The 10523-nt window shown below is 31.7% G+C and overlaps 1 pseudogene; it reads left to right on the top strand.

The window, feature by feature from the left end:
* The first annotated feature begins 3692 nt into the window (after positions 1-3692).
* On the top strand, positions 3693-8821 carry LOC107841565 (annotated as a pseudogene).
* Positions 8822-10523: the final 1702 nt, after the last annotated feature.

The following is a 10523-nucleotide window of genomic DNA, read 5'->3' as shown; positions in this document are numbered from 1 at the left end:
ATTGAAACAACTTATCTCATGTTGATTATGCTTCTGCTCAATTATTTAGCGTTCATATGTCTATTAAATTAGTTTCTCAAGCAGTATACCAGTACATAGGTTAGCTTGGGATCACTTATGGTTCTACGAACCGTGTTACGACTAGGGGTAGTTTTGGATCGTGACAATAGAACCCTCGTGAAGTTGGAGTGTATCGTAGCAAATTTGATCATAGTTCAAGGGGGTTCTAGATGCTTTACTTGAAATTAAAATTTAAAATTTTTTATCCATTCTTAAGTAGTTATGAGATTCATAATAAATAAACTGTTATTACCCTCATTAGTTATTTGTTTTATTTATATTTATAAATAATAGTAAGAGTAGATTTTTTTTCTAAAAGAGAAGTCACTGAGTTTTGCTTTAAAAGATACTGCTATATATCGGCTTATAGAGTTTAGCATGAAAGAGTTAACAACATAAGGCAGTCTAAAGTGTTTTGACATAAAACTAAGGGGTTGTTTGGTGTAAGGTACTATTAAAAATAGTCTCGAAAGAAAATGATAATCCCGAAATAAAAAAAAATTTGCCTCGTTTAGTTGTCAAGCTCGGGATAACTTATCCCAGTACTAACAAATAATACCAGGATAAATTATTCCACATATTTGGTGGTATAACAATTTCAATATACTTATCTTTGGGATAAGTCATAAAAAGAAAAAATTATCCTCCTAACCATGATTATTTCTTGCACATATATATGTATTTTGTCGCTTCCGCCAAGCTTGCTTTTGCTGAGGCTTCTTCACTTCATTGATGAACTTTACATAGAGAAGCTATACAGGAATAATTGAAGAAAATCTTCGTCATTAGCCTTTCAGTCACTCACAAGATTAAACTTTTTTTCAAAATTCATTTTTCTCTCTTTTTTTCAGCATTTATAAGTTCTCTAATATGTTACATAATTTGGATACACTCATCTTTTCTATCAAATAGCAAAAGTCAGAACTCTTTATTGAATGTTATGTTTTAGGATTTTAATAAATTTTACTTAGCGTATAATTAGAAAAAATGGCAGTCAATTAAGAATCAATATGTATTGCTTGAAATATGTGCATTGAGATGAAATTTGTGAAATAGTACAAGCAATATATGAAAGAGCCACATGTGAAAATTACAGTTATGGATCTAATTTCTTATTTATTAACCTTTTTCTCTTGTTTTGAGTGATGAAATATTAGTTTTAGCCCCGTCCCAACATATTTTAGAAAAATTTATTCTTTTTTTTTGCTTGAAATTATAAAATCGCCCTCGTTTATTCTTTCTAATTGAAAAACTGATTTTGCTTTTGTATTAACTCTTTTCATTTTTATTATGAAAAAATTAGGTTTTTTTATGGATCCTCAACTAGAATCCGATATTGAATGCTTTATCACCCTTGAGGAGATATTGCGCCAACAATTTCTTGTTATGTGTATTTTTCTTTTCATGACTATTTACAGTCATTCTATAAGAAGAAACAAGCGTATAATTAGATATCATATGAGTAATCGAGTTTTTAATATTATATCTCATTTAAATTGTATCATAGATGACAAGGATACTACATGTATTGATAAGTTAAGAATGGATAGAAATTCTTTTCACCCTTTAGTTCTCTTAACTAAAAAAGTTGGAGTTTTGACTGATAGCAAATACATTTCAAGTATTGAAAAGTTAGCAATATTTCTAAATATTTTGGCTCATCATGAGAAGAATAGATTCATTAAGATTGATTATGTTAGATCGGGTTGGAGCGTAAATCAAGCTTTCAACTAATGCTTGAGGGCTATTCTCAAACTAGCTCAATTATTACTTGTTAATCCAAAATCGGTGCTTGAAGATGATAGTGACAATCGATGGATATGGTTTAAGGTATATGCACTTTCAATTGAGTATCTATTAATTCAAGTAAGTAAAAAACTATATTTTTATAAAAAAAAAAAATAATAGTTTGAGTTAAGGGATGTTTTGGTGCATTGGATGACACTTTCATTCAAATTAGAGTTTCATCTATGGACAAATCAATATATAGGATAAAAATGGGAGAAATAGCAACTGTACTGGGAGTTTGTGATAGAAACTTTAATTTTATATGTATTACCTAATTGGGAAGGATCAGTTGCTAATAATCGTGTATTACGAAATGCTATAGCATGAACGAATAATTTAAAATTTTCTGAGGGTAATATCATCCACATGCTCAAATTAAAATTATATTACAACAATAATGTTATATAAAAGTAACTAATTTTTTGTTTATAATTTAGATAATTATTATTTGTGTGACAGAGGATATACAAATGAAAACAATTTTCTTTCACCTTACAGAGGGTATAGATATTGTTAAGGGATTGACAAAGTGACAACTCACCACCTCAATATTGAGAAGAGATTTTCAATATAAAGCATGCTAGGGCTCGTAATGTTATTGAAAGGACATTTAGTCTTGAAAGGACGTTTGGAAATTCTTAAAACGCTTCATGAAATTCAGTTAAGATTCAGAATAGGATCATTAGTGCTTGTTGTTTGATACACAACTTTATTCATAGAGAGATAGAAGTGAATCCTTTAGACAATGATATGAAAGAACAAGTAGAATATCAACAAGATAACATTGATGTTGTTGAATCATCAGAGGAATAGACTACATGGAAGGATAAGTTGTCTCAATCAATGTGGAATACAAACTTAAATAATTCATCTTTTTAATTATTTCGTGCTTGTAATATATTTTATGGTGTTTTGGATGTTTTCCTCTATAATTTTTGACACTACGGTAGGTGTATCAACTTTTATCTTTTTGTGATATAAAAAATAATTTCTTACATTGATTTTGTTAAAGCTACTGTTTAACTAGTTTTTCCTTTGTGATGTGTTAGTTCTTTATGTTTTAGTTTTTCATTTGTAAAATAAGTGAACATATATTTTGTGATGCTACATAATGTTTTGAAGATACTTCTGCTCCTTATGATGGTAACTAATACTAATAGTGATTAGTTTCACAAGATTGTACAGACAAAATGAATAATCAAAAATCTTCAATAAATTCACCAAAAAGATCAAGAAGATCAACACCTTCAACCCGAAGGACATGGACTCCAGTAGAATAAAGTTCTCTTGTAAATGGTTTAAAAGAGTTATGTGTTGATGGTTGGAAAATTGATAATGGAACCTTTACGTCGGATACCTAATAGAGTTGGAGCATTATTTTCGTGAACATCTTCGCGATAGTGGATTGAAAGGTGAACCACATATCAATTCTAAATTAAAAGTGTGAAAGAGAAGTTATGCAAGCATAAATTTACTAAAGGGCCGAAGTGATTGGGATTTCAATATAGTGACAGCCATAATTGTTGACGATCTAACAGAATGAGAAAAGTTTTTAAAGGTAATTAATATTTTGATCTACTTATTAGAATATTATTGCTTCATATAGATATTTCTCTCGGCTCTCTTCATAATTTATAATTGATACATATGTCGTTGTCATCTTTCTTTAATTATTTATCTAGAATGAACAGAATGCAAAAAATATGAATATTAAAAAATGGTCAATGTTTGCAGATTGGAAGAAAATATTTGACAAAGATAGGGCAACGGGAAAGCATACAAAAGGACCACTAGATGTTGTTGAGTATATCTTAAAGAGTCAAACATCATGATTTTCTATTGATATGACTTTAGAATTTCCTATTAATGTTAATGAATATGAAGATGAAGGTAGTCATGAACCTAATATAGCTACTGGAGAATCTAAAAGTATTTATACAAGACCTAGTTTTGCAGGGACATCTGAAAATGAATATGCTAGAGGATTTCCTCATGAATGTACTGATACATCTGAAAAGCAAGGCAAATATGCTAAAAAACTCTCTTCTAGTGTCGATGAAAAAAGAGAAAAGTAAGCAAAAAAAGGATTGTGTAAGATGTTAATGAGACATTTCTCAAAAGTATGACGGTAGTTATAAAAGACTTTACTGAAAGTCAAGACAAAAAAATTGATACCTTAATTGACAAGATTGAAAATAGTGACCACTCTGATATGTGTGATCAAGTTTATTCCATAATTGAATCCCTTACATTCGAGTTGTACACCATAGAGTTACGTATCAAAGTCAAAATGGCTATCTATGGAGATGTCAAAAAATGAAAATCATTTTACATATGGGTGAGCTTGACTGTCAGACAATGATGTTTATGTTTGTCAATGATAAACTTATGTGTGTAAGTAGTGGCACTAGTGTGATAGTTTTTGCTCACTAACAATTTCAAAGTTTGATTAGAGTGTCATTTTTTTATCCTTCGATTATGTTCACACTCTTTTGTCTATTACTGATGTAGGATATGAGGATGTTGTAATTTTGTGTAACTAACGTCAATTAAATAGATCAACTCTCATGTAAACATTAAGCTTATTATAAGTTTGTAGTTGGTTATCAATTTTTGTGCAGTTTTTATTGTTGTTTCGCTACATTTTTTGTCCTATTTTATTGTTATGTTAGACCAGTTATTGTTCTAGATTTTTCTACTGCTTGAATGCAGTTTTTACTGAGTTTCTGCTTCGGCGTTGATAGATATTTTGGTGAGGTATGTCCTGAAATTTTATCCCGATTTTAGTAGTAGTTGTAGTTGTGGTTGTTTATTTAGTCTAGATATTGCTGCAATTTTGATCAAGTTTCAGGGTTTTTTTTTCTACAATTGTTGTCGAGTTTTGACAGCAGTTTTGACTATGGTTTGTTGCATCTTTTAGTGTAATCTTAGTTGTAGTTTTGATTGCTTTCTCTGGAAAACTGGAAAACCACAAAAAGTGGTCACGAAAGATCAAGGTCAATCATTAAGCAAGGATTACCCAAGTCCATATAAGCAAACCACTAGTCCATTCCCCCAACCAATGTGGTACTTTTACCTACTCTAACACCTCTCTCCCAAAACATGGATGGGCCTGATTCTGATATCATGTCAAGAATGGACCTTGGCCTAACTCAACCTCAAAAGTTAGCTCAAGAGGTGAGGATTACCCAAGTCCATATAAGCAAACTACTAATCCATTCCCCAACCAATGTGGGACTTTTACCCACTCTAACATATAACGGGTATGTTGTTGTTGATAGATTTATTTATAGTTTTTCAATTCTGTACTTCTTTGTGATCAAACATCTTTATTCTTCTTGTTAAGCTAGTTCAACTTCAACTTGCAGAGTTCAAAAAGAATGAAGTACACAAATATAGGTCTTCTCCAAGTTTGTTTGACATGGCAAACTCAAGCACAGAAGGTAGGAAAATACTTTTGCAGCAACTATGTTAATTATTTTGTGCATTTTATGGTAAACAAATTTTCTTGTTTCAACCTTAGAAACTTTGATACTTTCCTATTGTTCAAATTTAGCAGATCTAATTTATCTTTTTGTCCATTCATCATGAAAAAAGACCACTCTTCCTAATCTTATGTACACTTTTTGAAAATAGATGAATTCTTTCCATTTTATTTCAAACTACTGGATAGATGGATATTTCTTTATGTACCCATACACAACTTGTCTTCATAGGGATATATTTTTTTGTTAAACAAATGAGCTTGTTCGTCTTCCTTTATATGTATATATATAGATAGATAGCTTGCTCATCGTTTCATTTGCTTATGAAGATATCAGTTTCTATGTTCCTCTTGTTCATGTATTCATCTTTTGGATTTTGAGAATATACAGGGAGGTCCTTGTCAAAACCACCTTTGGATGAACTAAAAATGAATTGCATTAAATTGGTATAACCTTGAGTTGCTTTATCCGGGGTGTAATGTACTTTTAACAAAAGTTTTACTTTCTCAAATTTGAATTATACCTTGAACAATGTAGACCAGAATACTATCAGAAACACATTATTACCTTCTTCTCTTAGGGTGTACTCTAACTGAATGAACCAGCTAGTTTGAGATGATAATACAAGTAAAGTCGGATATCATGTTTTCACTATCGTATTTGAAAATTTAGTTCTTATAGATTGCATTTTCTCTCCATGTTTCAGTATTTTTTGAGAAAGAGTTTCTATTTTATTTTTTAATTCGGAATGACAGGCATTCTACACAACACAAATAAATCAAAAGGCAAAGAATTTCCATGATAGTTTCTTACAGCTTGTAATGTCTAGCTCGCATTGCAAGCAGGTTTGTCTAACTTATACTATTAAAAACCTTCGATTGGTCAGCATCATCTTGTCACCATCTTTAAGCTCCCCCTCCCTCGGCCACGTCAAAAGACTTGTATTTGCTCTCTTATGAGAGCAGTGTAAAACTTAATATTGAAAAGATTGATTTCTATACTAGCTTATATGAGCCATAGTTGTAAAACTTTGTGAAAGAATGGTGTCTTTCTAAATAAATTTTCAGGTAGAAGTGCATAGCTATGATCAATATTATGCCCTTATATTGTTGGCTTGTTTTTCGAATAAAGTGGTTTGCTGATTCTTATCCAGATCATGTTGTATGATACAACCAAAGACTCCTAGACATCATGTTTCTCAGAGAGAGCGAGAGCATCATGTCTGACATATCGGTAATAGTTGATGGTCACTTAGTGGAGATAGGACAATGCAAGGAGGACAAAAAGCCTCGAAAGAACATTAGTCCTCAAGGAAAACATATCAAGGAAATTAGGAAAAGGGACTAATATGCTAGGATCGATTAGCAGTTCACACATACCAAATCTGTGGAGAGGATGAAAAAAACTAGAGAGAGAGTTGTTTAGGAGAGAGAGAGAGTTAATTTTGTGGTAACACCCGTGCAACCTCCACGGCGGACAGACTATTTATATTAATGACTTGGAGTATGTATAATTACACAGAGAATGAGAATAAAAAGGTACAGCCTAAAATTTGACATAATGCACGAGGACGTCGCTGCCATATTAAGGTTCCAGCTGGTAGGTTTGACTCTGTCAAAAAAAAAACTTAAGTATTGTAAAAATAATGTATTTGATGCTCACGTAGGTAGTCCACCCTGTAAATAGATGTTTTTTTATGATTATCTAGTTTTGCACATCCTACTATCTTGTAATTGTAAATGAAACTTCAAAATTTTCATGGATTCATTGTTGGATGGGCAAGTTTCTGTGAATCTAGATTATGTTTTGAGAGGTTTTCTGAACAATAGTGCTTGTATGTTTTGAATTTGAGTATCATGTTTCACTTGTTAAGCTATTTTAACAAGTGAGTGTTTGTCTTCTATCTTAAAATGAGAGTTTTTTTGAGTTTCTGTATTGGTGTAAACGACCCTTCCTTCATGTTTAGTCACAGTAATAGCCCTGCATCTATGCATAAAAGTCTAAACTTTATAAGTGTGCCACTTGAATTATTTAGAATTTGCATTCCTAACAATACTTCAATCCAATTATGATCGTCAATTCTAATTATGGATCCATTACCTTCTGACACCAGTGAGCAATGAACTCTACTTTTCTAACTAGCTGTTTTTCATTTTTGTAACAATGTCTTTCTTCGTGGCAATGTTTTATTCTTCTGTCATCCATAGTTTTTCATATTTCTAATTTGAGATTATTAACCTACAGGCTCTGGAAACGATTGAAAAACTTCATAAAAATGTTGAAACTCTAATAGTAATTCCCAATGATCGTCTACTAGATATTGTCGATGAGCAGACACCACTTCAAGATGCTTTTCTTCTTGTGGATGATGTATTACTCAAAGTTTCTAAGGAATATCTTTTTTTTTTTGGGGGGGTTTTCATCCGGTGTCCGGTACCCGCATTGGAGTCCGACTAATCCGGATTCACACCGCGTAAGGCCCCATTCGGGGGGGAAGCGCTCCCTACCAAGGATTTTTTCATACCCAGGACTCGAACCCGAGACCTCCGGTTAAGGGAGGAGCAGCCCCATCTGCTGCACCACATCCTTTGGTGGTTCTGAGGGATATCTGATATAATCACTGTGAGTTTCTTTGTCAAAAGTCGGTACGTCTTTCCTTTAAACAGACACTCGCCGATGCAAAAAGATATATATTTCTTTTATGATGGATTTTCGGAAGTTGCATTTGTTTAATATCATATCAAAAGAGTTTTCCCATTAAAAAGGATTGCTAATGTATGTATTTGCAATGTACCATATTAATAGCGTTATCGTAGTAGGCATTGTTAATCTTGATATAAAATGAACTGCTCCTTCTCTTTGTGAATGTGGATTTTGCTGATGTTAAGGCAGTGATGAAAGACTCTAAAACTGCTATGCTCGGAGTTGGGGTTTCATCAAGCAAGAACTGAGCTGAAGAAGCATTCGAACAAGCTATGTTGGCCCCTCTAATTTGGTCATCAATTTAGTCTGAAACTGGGGTAGTATATAACATTACGGGAGAAAAAGACATAACTTTGCAAGAAGTGAATAGGGTGTCTCAGTTGATGATGAATACTGTTCTTTTCTTTCTTTGGTTCTTTCTTCTTGTTCATATCCCCAGAATGATAAAGTAATAAAGAACTCTTCACCTCTCTTTCGAAATCGACAAAGATATCTAAAATGTTGGCAATATTTCTCACAAGTTGTACCAATCTGGATGATCCCTCTGCTAACATCGTATTATGGTGCTATTGTTGATGAGTGCTATAATGACAAAATACATGTGACAATAATTGCAACTGGTTTCACCCAGTCGTTTCATAAGATGTTTCTATCTGACCGAGAGGAGCAAAGCTAGTCGAGAAAGGCCCAGGTATCCAAGAAAGCAAGGCACACCTGTTACCCAGAGATCATTAAAATCACCTTCAACGGCATCAAGAACACCTAGTCGAAGGCTGTTCTTTTAGCTCATTATTATATTGGTTTTTTACAGCTTTGTTTCTCTCTCTCTCCTTAATTTCTTTCTTTGTATTTACACGTTTCCTTGAAGGGGAACTGATTGGTGTTTGCATTTGGTTGTAGACATAGTGATTATTCTTTATCAGATGTACTCTCACTCTTCTGAGGTCTATTCAGACATGTTTGTATAACATGTTTCACGATGATAACAGCAAGTCAACTAAGACACTTATCCAAATGGATGTGCAGCAGCGGATCTAAGATTTTAAGTTTTTACTTATTAGGTTCTTGACAAATTATGTATACATACTAAATGAAGTTCGTAGCACAATACTGGGTTTGGGCCAAAGTTACAAACTCATCTAAGATGTGCAGATAACTGCAATCTGTTCACATTTCATATTTCCATATCCCGACCAAAGTTATTGAATCTTGATCATCATCATTTCTGAAAGAATTAATTTAATGATAAGGTGTGAAACTAGAAAATGTAGTATATAATAAAATGTTAAAAACATATTACCCATAAATGTAACCAATATTGTTGTCTTTCTTCCAGGCCTGACCAAGAAGAGATAGGTGCTTTTTGGTTTTTGCCCACCGGTAATCTTCCTTTTGTTGATTCATGTCACATTCTTATTTTGCAAATCTTGTGGCCTCAATGATATAAATCCCCATCCGTAACACCCAACGTTGTGGCAGACATATCAGTAGCAACTACATCAATTTTAAAGAAAGGCAGCTCCGTATGTATGCATATAAGTTCATCTTTGCTTGTAAGAAAAATATATTTAGACAAATATGCATGAATCTGATATATTGACATACAATTGAACACAGAAAAGTCATAGGAATACACACATAAAAATAACTAAGCTAAATAAGGTGAAGGGTATTTTTATAAACAAACAATATATTTCTAGAAACAATGCAATGCATATTATTTTTAGTACCACAATCCAAATAGCCACTAAAAAATAATACCAGGACAACTAATTTCAACATAACTTATCTTCAAACCAAACGACCCTAAGGGTTTTCTGATGATTCTCAATAGTATTTGATTTAAATAGTAAGTTAGTTAAAACATTAAAAATTTATGGCAATTAATCAATTAAAATTGACCAAAACACCCACTTTAAACGCAAGGAATACAAATATTGTTATACATGTAAGTTACTAATTCGTTACAAAAATGATTAAAAAAAATACATTCGAATATGAATAATTGAACGTACGTACATATCTAAAATTTATCATTTATAATACAATTTTGTATTATGTATTTCGAAATAAACGTGCAACATACTATATCTATATCTATACTATATTTATAATCTATATCTATAGTATATAATATATTAAAAATGAAAAGAACCTTAGAAAAGTGATTCGAACTTTTTTGCCCTTCATTAAAATTTTCTTCTTCAGACAAAATCATCTTGTCATTATTTTTCTCAAATTTTTGTCATATTTAACTATTCTAAATCAAATAAAATTTTAAGTTATATATAATTTGTTAAATTAAATAAAAGGAAGGAATACTTTGAATTGAAAAAGGACACAAAAAATGTATGGAAAAATAAAAGGAAAAAAAAAACAAAAAGAAATTAAACCTAAGAAAAAGACCACATAAGTTAATTTACTAAATTAAATAAATACAAATTTGAAAAATTAAATAAATACAAATTTGAACCGATAAAGGACATC

This window comes from Capsicum annuum, chromosome 9, assembly GCF_002878395.1.
Source record: "Capsicum annuum cultivar UCD-10X-F1 chromosome 9, UCD10Xv1.1, whole genome shotgun sequence".
NCBI classification, from domain to species: Eukaryota; Viridiplantae; Streptophyta; class Magnoliopsida; order Solanales; family Solanaceae; genus Capsicum; species Capsicum annuum.
The sequence above is the reverse complement of the archived record's forward strand: the minus strand, read 5'-3'. Positions and strand labels throughout refer to the sequence as shown.